The sequence below is a fragment of the Notamacropus eugenii genome, chromosome 6 (assembly GCF_028372415.1).
Source record: "Notamacropus eugenii isolate mMacEug1 chromosome 6, mMacEug1.pri_v2, whole genome shotgun sequence".
NCBI lineage: Eukaryota > Metazoa > Chordata > Mammalia > Diprotodontia > Macropodidae > Notamacropus > Notamacropus eugenii.
In genome coordinates this window covers 358983339-358997173 of record NC_092877.1, presented here as the reverse complement: position 1 = coordinate 358997173, position 13835 = coordinate 358983339, and the positions used below count along the sequence as shown (strand labels likewise).

General features: G+C 36.0%; 1 protein-coding gene across 2 annotated transcripts in view; it reads right to left on the bottom strand.

The window, feature by feature from the left end:
- Positions 1-13835, bottom strand: part of BCHE (butyrylcholinesterase) — a 105210-nt gene that overhangs the window by 81677 nt on the left and 9698 nt on the right. The gene's annotated exons all lie outside the window — the stretch shown is intronic.

Genomic DNA, 13835 nt, shown 5'->3' with positions numbered 1-13835 from the left:
CTGGGCAGGAAAATCTCCAAATTATTTTGAAGTAAATACTAAATCATATGAATACACTTCCTTTGTGCTGCCCTAGTGTGGTCCTCATCTGGTAAGCCTAATTTTATTTCTTCCTGTTTTATGATAATGGACATTAGAATTGAAGTTCAAATACATAATGGGAAATTTTATCTTCCTTAAGAGAGTACTGCTTAGTAGAGAGAGTGTAGCATATATTTGGCATCACTAAGATCTAACTCTTCATATAAGAATCACCATGGGTAGATCACTTTACCTCCAGTCTCATTTGCTTGTTTATAAAATGGAGGTAACACATTTCATAACTACTTAAAAAAAAAACTATTTTGATGCTCAAATGAGATGACAGAGAGATAAGTAAGTAGGTATATAAATAGAAAGGTAGATAATATATATCTATATCTAATCTTTAGCTGTATGTATGTATGCATGTATATATATATATATATGTATGTGTATAAAATCACTTTGTAAACCATTAGTACTAATAGCTCTGTATGTAATTCTGCAACCTTAGCCAAGTTCATTGAACTGTTTCAAGTTTCACATTCTTCATGTGTAAAGTGAGGGGTCTGAATCTCATACCCGCCAAGGACTTATCTGACTCTGAATCTGTGATTTTATCATCATAAGACAAAATAACAATTTTTCACATTCTTCATTGTTTTCATCTTTGGTGGCTCTGGTTTCCCCATCTCTTGCTGTAGTCATTTGGGTAAAAAAATCAGCACTGTTCTATAGCATTAAATGTCTTTATATACAAAGAAATACGTTTTCAATGTCTACTCCCCTAAAAGAACTATGCTAGCTACTTTGTGTTGGTCCTAAATTATCCTCTGATGGTATTCTAACTTTCAGCCCAATATTTCTAATAGATACCCATTGTATTCCTTCTCTTTTTGTCTTTGCTCGTGTTAAATTAGGAAAACAAGGATACTGATTTCATTATGGGCACCCAATGAATTCCAAAAGGTATTTTTCCATGCTTGACCCTCATCAAAAAGATTCAGATTTTCCTGTTACTTTAATAACCATGATGCATAGGACTAAGAGATTTTTTTCCCCTTCACTATGGAAACTGCTTGAAATATTACCTGACATAATCTAATTATAGTAATGATAATAATTAGACTCAATGGCCAGATGACAATCTTTCACAAACTCTAACTTGCCCATAGACCTATCATTTTCTAATTTTAGCCTGACTGTACTTTGCTCTTTGTAGCTTCTGCACATATGATTTCAAGTATTCTAAAATTACCAACATGGAAGTCAATCTATTTTCTAAGTGTCATGTTTAAATATTGCTGTGTTAACAGTACATAAAAATACCATGTCCTTATGAACTGGAGCTATCATTGGGGTGGTACCTCATTGTAGCTGAAGCCTTCTTACAGAAAGGTCTGATTCAGTGGAATGAATCAATGATTCAACATTCATTAAATGTGCTAGACACTAAGTCTACAAATTCAAAAGTGAAAAAATCTCCAACAGGTATGTGTTAGAAATATTGGGCTGGAAGTTTGAAGCTTACATTCTAAGGGAGGATACAATGTATACAAGGAAACAGTGGTTAGGGCATTTAGTTGTGACATATGGAGTAATTAAGATGGTGAGTGAAGCCATAAACCATTCAGTTTGCATGCTGTAAGAGCAAGTAATCAAGAGGGGAGAGGTAATTATGCATGTAGTAAAGAGAAAGTGATAATATGCTGAAGTAGAGCATAGTTTCTGGGTAGATGGTAAGATATTCCATGAGTGCAGGTATTGGCAAGACGTAAAGGGTGAGGTGAATTTTACACTCATCTACCAATCAGCCCCAGAAGCTGAGTTGCTTTGTGAATAATCTTCCAAAAAGAATATGCAAAACCCATTCTTTACTTCATAGAGGAAAATGTTGAAGAAAGTGGTGATGGTATGGTGAGCTAAGTAGACTTTTTCATAACACAAGAATGTAGTCATGAAGGTTTGAACCAAAGTAGTGGTGATGCTGATAGAGTGGAGACCATATATACAAGAAAGTTTCAGAGGCAGAAGCATAAATTAGTCAGTAAATGAGATGTAAGGATGAGTTAATAGTAAAAAGGCAACATTAAGATTTCAAAGAATCCCAGTTTTAGAGCTAAAATGAAACTCTGAGGTTATCTACACCAAATTCTTCATTTTACATATGTAAAATTAAGAGCAATTATGACTAACAGAAGTGAAATTCAAGAGTCAAGATTAGAAATTTTGGTTCTCTGACTGTGAACTCAGCATTAACAAAAGGAGAGAAAGGAAGGAGATTCTATGAATCATGCTACCAATGAGAGAAATAAATAGGAAGGGTGGGTTTTGATAGAAAGATGTCAAGTAATCTTTTAAATATATTGAGGTTACTATAATTAGTGGACCTTAGAGGTAAAGAAGACCTGGAGGTCTTTGGGGATATTATTGTTCAGATGAGAAGAGAGTTCAAAACCCAAGATCTAGCCCTTGGAATATGAGTTGATGATTTTTTTTTACAGGGGATCAGGATAAGATTTTTAAATGCACAAAATATATAAAATTATAAGGGAAAATAATTACATACAAATATACTTATCATATTTGATATGATTAAGTATTATTAAAATATTAAAAACTGAAAGTTTTCACCCTCCAAGTAAAGAAGGCTTGGCATAGATCAATGGAAAGATATTGTTTGAAACTATGGATTGAAAGAGTTTTGTAGCGAAAAGTGAGTATACAGAGCAATGAAGGCCAGAGTGTGGAGAATCTCCATTGTAAGGAAAAAAAATGGAAAGAAGAGGCATTTGATAAAGAGTCTGAGAGAGACGACATGGAAGCAGAGCCAGTGGAAATCACTGGAGAAGAAGGTAGAAAGATGAAGGGGCTATTCCAGTGTCAAATGGTGCAGGTGTGATGCTTCTATACATCAACAATTATTTAATTCAGTAGCAATTATGTCCCAGGCATGGAATATAGAGACAAAAATCAAATTGTTCTTGTCCTCAGAGGAAAAGGCATTTAGTACAGAGAAGTGAATTTAACCTTGATGTCTAGGGAAGGAAACACACACACACACACACACACACACACACACACACACATACAGTCCAAGAACAATACTCACTTTCAACAGATTAAAGGTAACAAAAAAGGAGAAGAGCAATAAGAAGTCTACGGACCTTCTTACAGAGAGAGGTTGAACTAAATGTACAGGACAAACACATTTTTTGGACAAGTGAGAATTTGTTTTCATAAACATGCACATTGGTTACAAGAGTTTTATTTGTTTGGTTTTGATTTCTCCCCCTGGAAGTGGCTGAGGGCTAGTAAGAAGAAGACAAAATAAATGCATGATAGAAAAATAAAATATATTTTGATTTTTAAAAACTGAAGCAGTGGTTTCATCCTCACTAGAGTTATTTGAACAAAGGCTGGATGATTGACTTGGGATTCCTTTCTGTGTTATAAGTTAGACATAGAGCAACTGAAGTTCCCTCCTCCTCAGAAATTTAGTGATTTGAAGAAAAGATCTGTACATTTGGCAATTAGCAAGTCACTAGTAAAGCTCAAGTGAACAGTCTTAGTAGAGGGAGAGGCAGGATTCTATGATTTCTAACATTCCATCCGCTTATGCTGTCATGAGCCCAAGATCAAAGAGAAGGTTGGAAATTGGGCCTGGGACCTGACTGAAATAAAGGGATATCATAGAGAAGGAGAAAACCAAAAGCTCCTTTAACCAATATATGTTGCTGCCCTTCCTGTTACTTACTGTATTAGAGAGTGGCATAATCCTGAGAATTTCAGGTACTTGCCAAAGACAACAAAATCTGTGTAAGAGACAAGAGGAATTCAGGTCTGTGGTGTGATCTCTAGCTACTATTTCATACTGCCTCTAAGATCACTTGTCACCTATTAATTTTCCTAATGGTTTTCATTTCTTAATAGGAGAATAGATGAGGAGAAATTAGAAGCATCCCTTTTAGTGCAGTTTGAGCAGAACGGGGTATGGTATAAATAGCATGGGAATAGGAATCAAAAGACAAACTATGTCACAGTGGGACAGTTCATCATGTCCCTGAGTCTCAGATTTCTAATTCATTACATTGAACATTTGGATTATGAGAGTTTTGAGGTTATTCTCTGCTCTAAATGGCCACCCTTTGAAAGAAAAAATATTTTTAATGTTATTATATGTCTGTGTGTGTGTATGTGTGTGTGTGTGTATGTCAGCCTACCATAATGAGAAGAATGACCTGCAAGTAGGGGAAGACTTGGGTTTAAAACTCATGTATGATACATACTGATTGTTTGACCCTGGGCAAGTCCCTTATCACCTCAGGGTTCTAATTACTCTCAAAGACCTGAATTAGTATAAGAAGTTTTTTCAATTAAAAATTTTCTATCCCTATGAAATCCAAGGTCCAAGCTCTATTCCTAAATTCATTTATAACTTGAGCAACAACATTTTGAATATTGTTGTAATTGAGAGAAGAAAGAAGGCCTTCTAGTCTAAAAGCTTCACTTCAAACTTTTCAAGAAATTGCAATTATTAGGAAATCATCTCAATGCTAAGACCAGAATTCCATTGACATTTTCTCTCTTTTCTGCAACTTAAAAACCTATCTAACATTAGATTACTTAGGAGAGATCTACTGAAAAAAGAAAAGATGGTGAAAGAAGGCTTTCTAATTTCAGCAGCTTCATCATGTACATAAAATCAGGTGATGAATTTGCAGGGGATGGAAACTAAGCCTGGCTGCTTAAATACCATATCTTGTTTCCATTTGTAAATGTCAACATATTTATCAATATTTTAATATGTTTATTTATACATTTATAAATACCAAATCTATTATTTCCATTGCAACATTATGGAAAATAGAAATATGACTTATTTTAGTTGTCATAGAAATTCAAGGCATTGCTACCTTTTTGGAAAAGTTCTAGGGACTTTATATATCGAGATTTTTCAAGGTTATAAACTATTATCTGAAAAGAAGGTCAGACCTTTAGAAATTAATATTCTGTATTTCTGGCCCCTGGAAATAATATAGTGAATGAGTATGATCACTTTATAGATGGCATAGGTTTTTGAAGTTCCCATCTGACACTGCCTCAGAGATATTTGGAAAGGGAAATCATGGCAAAGGAGGCTGTCTAGCCCAGGGGTGGGGAAATTGTGGCCTCAAGGGCCACAGGTGGCCTTCTAGGACCTCAGGTGTGCCTTGTGAATAAATCCAATTTTTACAGGAAAAAAAAAATCCCTTTTATTAATGGAATTTGTTCTGTGAAGTTTATATTCGGTCAAAGAGCCACAGTTGAGGACCTAGAGGGCTATATGTGTCCCTTTGGCCCGAGGTTCCCACCCCTGGTCTAGCCTAATCAAATCTGAACAAAAATCCTTTACAACAGCCCTAGTAAATGGTCATCTAGCCTTTGTCTGATGCTCCTCAAGGAGGACAAATTCACTTTTCCCCAAGGTAGTACATTCTACTTTGTGATAAAATTGTTAGGAATCTGTGGGTTACATCAACCTGAAATGTGCCTGTTTGCAACCTCTGTTGCTTCCTCCTAGAGCCCTCTCCTGCAGGCAAGCACAAATAATCGAATCCCTCTTTCCTATGATACCTGGTTGTCCTCCAGGCATTCTCCCACTCATCAATGTCTGTTCCACGATATGGCAGCCAAAATAGAAAACGATGCTCAAAATCTGGTCTGAGTAGGATAGAATACCACGCAATCTCCACTTTCTTATTCCAGGCTGGTGTGTTATTTTTGTTGTTTTACACAGCTAAAGTTCCTATGTTCTTTTATGGAAGAGATATGGCACTGATGACTCATATTGAGTTTGCTCTCCGTAAAATTCCGAGATTGTTTCAGATAAACTGCTGTCTAGCCAAGCCTCTCAAGTCCTATACCAGAGAAGCTGATGCTGTGCACCAAAATATAAACTCTATATCTGTCCCACTATCATTTTATCATACTCAATTTAGCCTAAAGTTATCACCTATCAAGAAAATGTGGAATCCTAACTTTGTTTTTTCCAATATTTAGCTATGCATGTTAAGTAATAGCTTAGTAGTTCTGATAGAATCGAGTTGTCACATGATCCTCAGCAGCTAAGTAAAGGATACCTGTCTTTATTTTATGATATAGATGAGGGTTAATAAGATTTATGCTTTTTCCACTTAACAGGTTTTATCCATCCTGACAAAATCCTTTGGTAAATTAAAGAAATACAAAGGAAACAGTATGCATATATATGTATTTGCGTGTATACACACATGTGTCTATATACATATAAGCACACAAGTATATATGTACATATGAATATGTGTATATGCACGTATATGTACATATACATGTGTGTACTTGTGTGTATGACGACAATAGATTGCTTCCTATGACAAAAACATCTAAAGAGTTTGTTCAAAACCTGTTAAAGAGATTCCAAAATCCTGATGATGAAGAATAATTTCCACTCCCTAACAGATAGGGAATAGACAATATGTAGAAAGAGACCAAAATTTTTTAACATGGTTAAGGTGGAAATATATTTTGCCTAACAATCTTTATTGTTAAAAAGTTTGGTTTTCCTTGTTCCTTGGTCCCTTCGCCAGGGTGGGAATTGAAGAAGGGGAAAAGAGAAAGATAATAAAAGCTTGTTAGTTAAAAAAAAAAAAATTCTTATGAGACCTAACATAATACAGTGGAATATTGAATTTGGAGGAAGAGGGCCTACACTAGAATCCTGACTAAAAATTTCTTCATATATTTCTGGACATTGATTTTCTTATGTGGAAAATGAGGGCCTAAGACTGATGATCTGTAACGTGTCTTCCAACTCTGAACTCATGATCTTCTGATTGGTTAATTTGTTCCCTATCGTGTAACCATGTTGTAATATTCAGAGAAAGAAAAAAGTCCCCTGAACAAAGTTTGACCCATCATAGTTGCCAAATGGATTATTCTGCTACCATATTGTGACACTCCATTTCACAGACTTCAATAATATTATCATGCCTTAGGTTACAGTTGGGTCTTTTACATTCCTACCTACAATCCTTGGCTCATAACCTGAATCTGGAATTTTGAAGAGGGGCCTGGACCAGGAATCCGAAAGATCTGCATTCTTATTTGACTTCATACACTTACTAGCTGTTTGACTTTGTGCAAACCTGAGGTTGCTTCAATTTATTCAACTCTACAATAAGAATAAAAACAGCACCTACCTTATAGGGTTGTTATGAGAATAAAATTGGAAAATATAGGCACTACACATATGTTCATTTTCTTCCCTTCTATCTCCTACTTTGCAGATAAGTTTTTTCCCATCATTTAATAATCAATGAAATACCACATTCTCCATAAAGTCTAAGGCAACCCTAATCCCTCTAGATAGGCCTGCCTACAGACGCACCAAAGAGAGCTATGCATCATGCTACATCATTAATTCAATTACATACTACCATTCAAGAGGGAGTATGGTGCAGTGGAAAGAAGGCTAGATCCGGTGCTGGGCATATGGTTTGAACTGCAATTCTACAGGACACTGTGTGACCAGCGTCAGAAGATTTGATTCCTGTTGCCTTCAGTTTCATCATCTTTAATGCAAAAATGCTTTAATGTGAATGAGACATATGTACAAACACACACACACACTTACGTCTATATATGTGTGTATCCACTGCCTTGTACATAATAATAGCTATTTTATACAACATTTTAAGGTTACTAAAATACAACCATTATCCCATTTCATGCAGACAGCAACCCTGTAAGACTAATATCATTATTCACATTTTGCAGATGAATAAAATGAGGCTTGAGAGGTCTAAGAAAGAGGCATTTTACAGTACTGATGTCCTGCCTTTGTCAGGGCTCATCTTCTGTTTACCACAGCTTAAAATTCTTGATAAACTGGAGAGTATCTAGAAGAAGGGAACCAGTCTGGTTAAGTGTCTTAAGTCATTTTACATGAAGATTGATTTAAAGATTTAGTGAAGAGAAGACTCAGAGGAGGAAATGTGTACTGTCTCCAAGTTTTTGAAGTCCTCTCTTTGTCGGCAGAGAATAGAACCAGGAGAAATGGGTGAATGCCATAAAGTGGCTACTTAACTTAGTCTTGATGCCAAAAAAAAAAAAAAAGTGCTCTACCAATCAGAGCTCTCCAAAAGTGGAATAGCTTTTTCAGAAGTGGTAGGCTCCTCCCTTGGTTGACTTCAAGCAGAGGTTAGATGACCACTTTTGGTACATATGCTAGAGTAAGGATTCCTTTTGTATACTGTTGAACTAGATGGCAGCTAAAGTCCCTGGTGAATCTCAAAAACTGACTCTGTGACAATGCTTGGCATATAATATACACATAATAAAAGTGGCTTTTTTATTTAATTAAATGTCAATTTGACTGAATAGATGGGATTGATAGGAAAGGTTGTTTCCAGTTTTAAAACTATACTGATTTTAAAGGTGGCATAACTACTTCAGACATAGCTAAGATCACATTGGCTCCTACGTGGATTTAGTGGAAAAAGAAAGGAGGGAGAGAGTAGAAGAGGGAGAGAATAGAAGAGGGAAGGAGGAAGGAAGAGAGGGAGGAAGGGGATCATGAAGGAAGAGAGAGAGAGAAAAAGAGAGAGGGGTAGAGAGGGGAAGAAGGAGAGGGGGAGAGGGGGAGAGAGGGGGAGGGAGGGAGGGAGGGAGGGAGAGAGAGAGAGAGAGAGAGAGAGAGAGAGAGAGAGAGAGAGAGAGAGAGAGAGAGAGAGAGAGAGAATGAATCTATGTATCTATGTACTAGAGCAAGAGGAACAGGAATTTCAAAATCTTGAGATTCTCATTCTCTTTATTGGGTAATAAGTCTGGTTCAAACATAGATTTTGCATTGAACCTTGGGAGTTCTGCACAGAAATTTCCAAGTTTATATTCCATTTCACATTTTTCCAAAAATGACTTCTCTGCTAAGAGAAAGCATCTTAAAAAGCTTAGAAGGTTTCTTGGACATGGACCAGTTCTTACAAAAGTAACAGTCAGTATAAATGAATGAGAAACACAAGGATTAAGATTCCTCTAAAAATACATGAATTTGAAGCTTAAAGAGAACAAAAACCCAAGTAAAAAATGTTGCTCTCAGCAGTGTGTTTGAAAATTCTGGATTTTTTCCTAAAAAAAGTTGTTGTTGTTGTTGTTGTTGTTTTTTTTTTTTTTACTATTACTATGTGCCGACTATGAGGCCATTTCAAATTTTCAGAGGTGATTAATGCTATAAATCTCACTTATCTAGGAAAACTTCATTATTGTGTCATGGCTTAAAGACCTTTGTCATGTCACAAGAGGCTGAGGGCCACAATGAATTGAGAGGAGGCCTGAAAATCAAGAGGACCTAGTTCAGATCTCTCTTTGGGACACATTTAACTCTGGGAAAATTGTTTAAACTCTCAGTTCTCTAATTCTAGCTAACTTCTAAACAGGGATGGGGAACCTGAGGACTTGTGGTCACATGTGGGTCCTTGGGTGCAGCCTTTTGACTGCATCCAAATTTTACAGAACAAATCATTTTTATTACAGTTTCCCCAATCCTACAAGACCATAAATTGCCAAAATAAAAAATGAAGAAAGGTAAAGTTCAAGCGTATATCCATATCTCCTTAAGGGATTTACAGCAACCTGATTGTTATTAATATAGAATTTATTGAAACTACTTCTTGTATATTAAACATTTTGGTGAAATAACTATCATGACAATACTAATAGTTTTTCCTTCTCAAACTCGGAAGACTTATTTCAATGGAAAGTATGGTCGATTAGGAATCACAATAAGGGTCCAGCTTGGATTCTGCCATTCAGTGTCATGCAACCTCCATGACTCTCAGTTTCTGAATATGTAGAATGGGGCGAATATCCCCACTCTATCCCTAGGGTTTGTTATGATCATCAAATGAAAATACAAGTGAAAATGAGTCAAGACAAGATACCAGGAAACTGGGAGAGATGAAAAAACTTAGGACTTCAAATCACAGGGCCCAGGTTTCAGGTTCCTCATTTGTAAAATAAAGATAATATTTCATTCTCTGCTGGGATAATATAAGGAAAATAACATGCAAAGCACTAAATAAATTTAAATTATTATTATCATGATTTTTCTACTTAATTCCTTTGTAAACAACAAAAAGACAGATCAAGAGCATGGACAGATTAATGACAGGAATCGAGTAAGTACTGGTCCTTACTCAGGGGGAATACAAATAATTATTTTTAATTGATTGAATTTATCACATTATACTTAGTGCCTAAAATATCAATCATATTTTCCCACCTGATTAGAAAGCATCAAAGTATAACTTCACACAATAAGGAATGAATAAATGACTGTAAAAGAAAACCACGGCACACAACAATCTAGTACAAACAGCAAGCATGTTAGAGAAACAAAATAGTTGTGTGGCAATATATTTTTTTTCATTTCAACGAAAAAAGGTGGGGAATCAAAGCCTCCTAGGCCAAATCATCCCTTCTGGTCACAGGACTCTCTTCTGAATACCACCCCCGCTTTGGGCTAAGGGCCAAGACTTGTTGACTCTGGGTAGTACTTTGAGCTCATCTCTTGGTTTCCCTTCAACTTTTCTCCATGGCAATAAGAGGTTGAAGGTATTATCAGCCACACCCGAGTACAAAGATCTGTCCCTCAAACCTTTGGGTCCCGTGAGACACAGTCAAAAGTATAACAGTAAAAGAACATGGGTTTATTTATTCAGAGTGGCAAAAAGAAAAGGTGAGCCAAGACTCCTTCCCATGTTCTTTAGAGGAAGTGATAGGACTTTCAATAACACACTAGGTAAATTAACATAACTCACATGATTAGGTCAGAAATTTCTCTCCTCTTCCCATTGGAAAGAGGTCTGGGATCTCTAACTCAAACTTGAATAAATTTTCTTAGCCAGATTCCTTCAAAGAACTAAATAAACCAAACTAGTCCCACTGGTTCTACCCTCAGACCTACAATAAAATACATGAGAGGAAATGCATACCTATGAGTAATCTTGTTTTGGTTAAAAGCATCAATCAGAAAAAGGAAGCCAATCAGAAGATAACAAAAGATGCCTTGAGATGCCAGTTTAACAACCTGCAAGTGTTGGTGTGTGTGTGTGTGTGTGTGTGTGTGTGTGTGTGTGTGTGTGATGATAGGGGTAGGGAGGGGTTGGGAGGTTAGAGATAAGGCTTTTGAGAGTTCCCTCAGGTGTTTTAGAGGAATAATCAGAATTTGTTGTTAGGAAAAGAAGCACAGGTAAGGTTCTGTAAGCCTGGAGATTTAGTCCAAAGCCCTGATTTCCACTTTAATTTTGTGAACTACCTTGGCTTCTTGACAATGTCTCCCAGTTCTCCTCCCAACTTTGGGGGCAACAAAAACTGAGCCATGTATGCTGTTGTTGCTCATCACTCTCATATGATATTTTTGAGATAGTCTATAATCTTGTGTAGTCTAGTGCCCAAATGGCTACACATTCTTTCCATCTAATTTGGGACTAGAAAAACACCAATAATGAGGATAAAGACTACCACTCCTGCTCATGGCAGAGAAAAAAAAAAAAACGTAACAAAGGAATGCTATAGCAGAATGAAAAAAATAAAATAAAATGAGGGCACAGTCTAAAAAATTCCAATGCTGCCAATCAGAAACAAACACTCATGTAGGTCCATACTGCATTCCAAAGAACAATGGGAAAAGTTATCAACAGGTACATAGCCCTGGATTTATTCAATGATCCTGAGTACTGTTTAATCAAAAGATCATAAGATCGCACATGGTTAAAATCATATGAATTCAACCAACAATTTTTGGACAAAAATAGATGAAACAGTAAGCTAGGTCATAAAAATGTATTTCTAGAACCAGAGCACTGTGCAACAGTTATTCAGCATCAGGTCAATGCTACCAGAAATCTTAGAAAGGGTTTTGTTGAAGTAGTCCAGATTTAGTGACCTATATAAATTCTTCAAGGAAAAGGTTGGAATTGTACAACATATCACCGAGGGCTGCAAATATTTAGCATTTACCACAAATGTAGCATGAAACTAAGCTTTATAAGAGGACAGAACACTAATCTCTATATCTAAAGAATGCAAAATATCTTTTAGAAATCCATAAGTAAATTGTCCTAGAGTCATCATTATTTCAAGGAAAATATGAAATATAATGAAGGGCTTTCAGAATTTAGGGTTGAAGAGGAAGACATAAAATCAGATAACAATAGGTTGATGCATTACATCTATCAATATTTATGACTATATATTTTGAAAGAAATAGAATAGATGGATGGATGAATGGATGGATAAGATAGATGGAGAGAGAGAGACAAAGAAAGAGGCAGAGAGACAGAGTGAGAGTGTTTAGATAGATATACTCTCTCCATTGTCCAAACTAATACTGGAGTTTTATTAAAGATACTGTCAGTGAGCCCAATGAAAATAAGTTTATATCCCAACATTTTATTCAACTACATAATGTGGTTATTGTATCCACCTGTGCAATAGTCAAGTCAGAAGAACATGGCATAAAAATAATACAACAGTAGGATAGTGATTTTTCCTATGACTGTTTCTATCAAAATACAATAAAAATATGAGAAAAATGAGATAAATACTGACTATAATAATTTGCTACTGACTAGCTTATGTACACACACACACACACACACACACACATACACACACATATATATGGAGACAGAGACAGAGACAGAGACAGAGAGAGACAGGCAGATAGACACATGAATAGATGATAAATTTAAGACTGTGCACATGACAAAAGAAAAAAAAAAGAAATACTGACAGTATTTGTTGAACCAAAATGACTATTTCCCATAATAAGGCCTATCCAATTAAAAGATAGGAAGTGTCAGTGTAGACAAACAATGCTGTGTTCGAACACACTCCCCTCCCTTTCCTCCCTCTTCTATTTACTCTTCCACACTGCATTCAGGTCCCTTCCAACTCTTAGGTACTGTTGCTCTCTGACATTCCTCTTATTTTCATGATGCCTGGAACTTTGGTGTGTGGTGCCACAATGTCATACATAATATAAAGGTCAAATATTTATTCAAGTACCCTGTTAGGTGCTATAACTGAGACCTGGAATGATACCTCTTGCCTGGTTCCTCTGCTTCCAGATCATACAACCCCTTTAACACATAATAAAACCTCTCTTTGCAGGATAAGAGCACAAGACAAAGAGTATAAGTAGGAATATCCTTAGAAGATAGTGAAAAAACTTCAGGGTTTGAAGAGATTGATAAACTGGGGATAGTTTGTGGATGGCCTTGGATGCCAGGCTATAGAATTTGTGGCATAACCTTTAGGTTCTGGGCAATGGCTAAAGCTTTGCTTATGCCTTACAAAGTCTTGAAAGGAAAACAATTAGATCAAATGACAGTCTTGGAATCTTAGTATGCTAGTCCAAAGCATAAACAAGCAAATTTCCATTTAATATCCAAAGTCCTTCCTGGTCTTAATCCATGATCCTGTGAAGTACACCCTCAACAAGTTTAATCTGTGTTTGAAGAGCTTTGATGAAACTTTTATTGGTAAGAAGTGTTTTGTGATATGAAGTCTAAATTTTTACCTTCTAACCATACTCCTTATTCCGTCATCTGCGGCCAAGTAGAACAAGTCTGACCCTTCTTCTCCAACACAATCTTTAAAATATATAAAACAAATATCACTCTCTGTCTCCTCAATCTATTCCATTTTCTTTTCTAAGTTAAACATTCTCTAGTTTTTTCAACTTATACAGGTAAGGATTGTTTCCTCTTCATTATCTATGTCATTTTTCT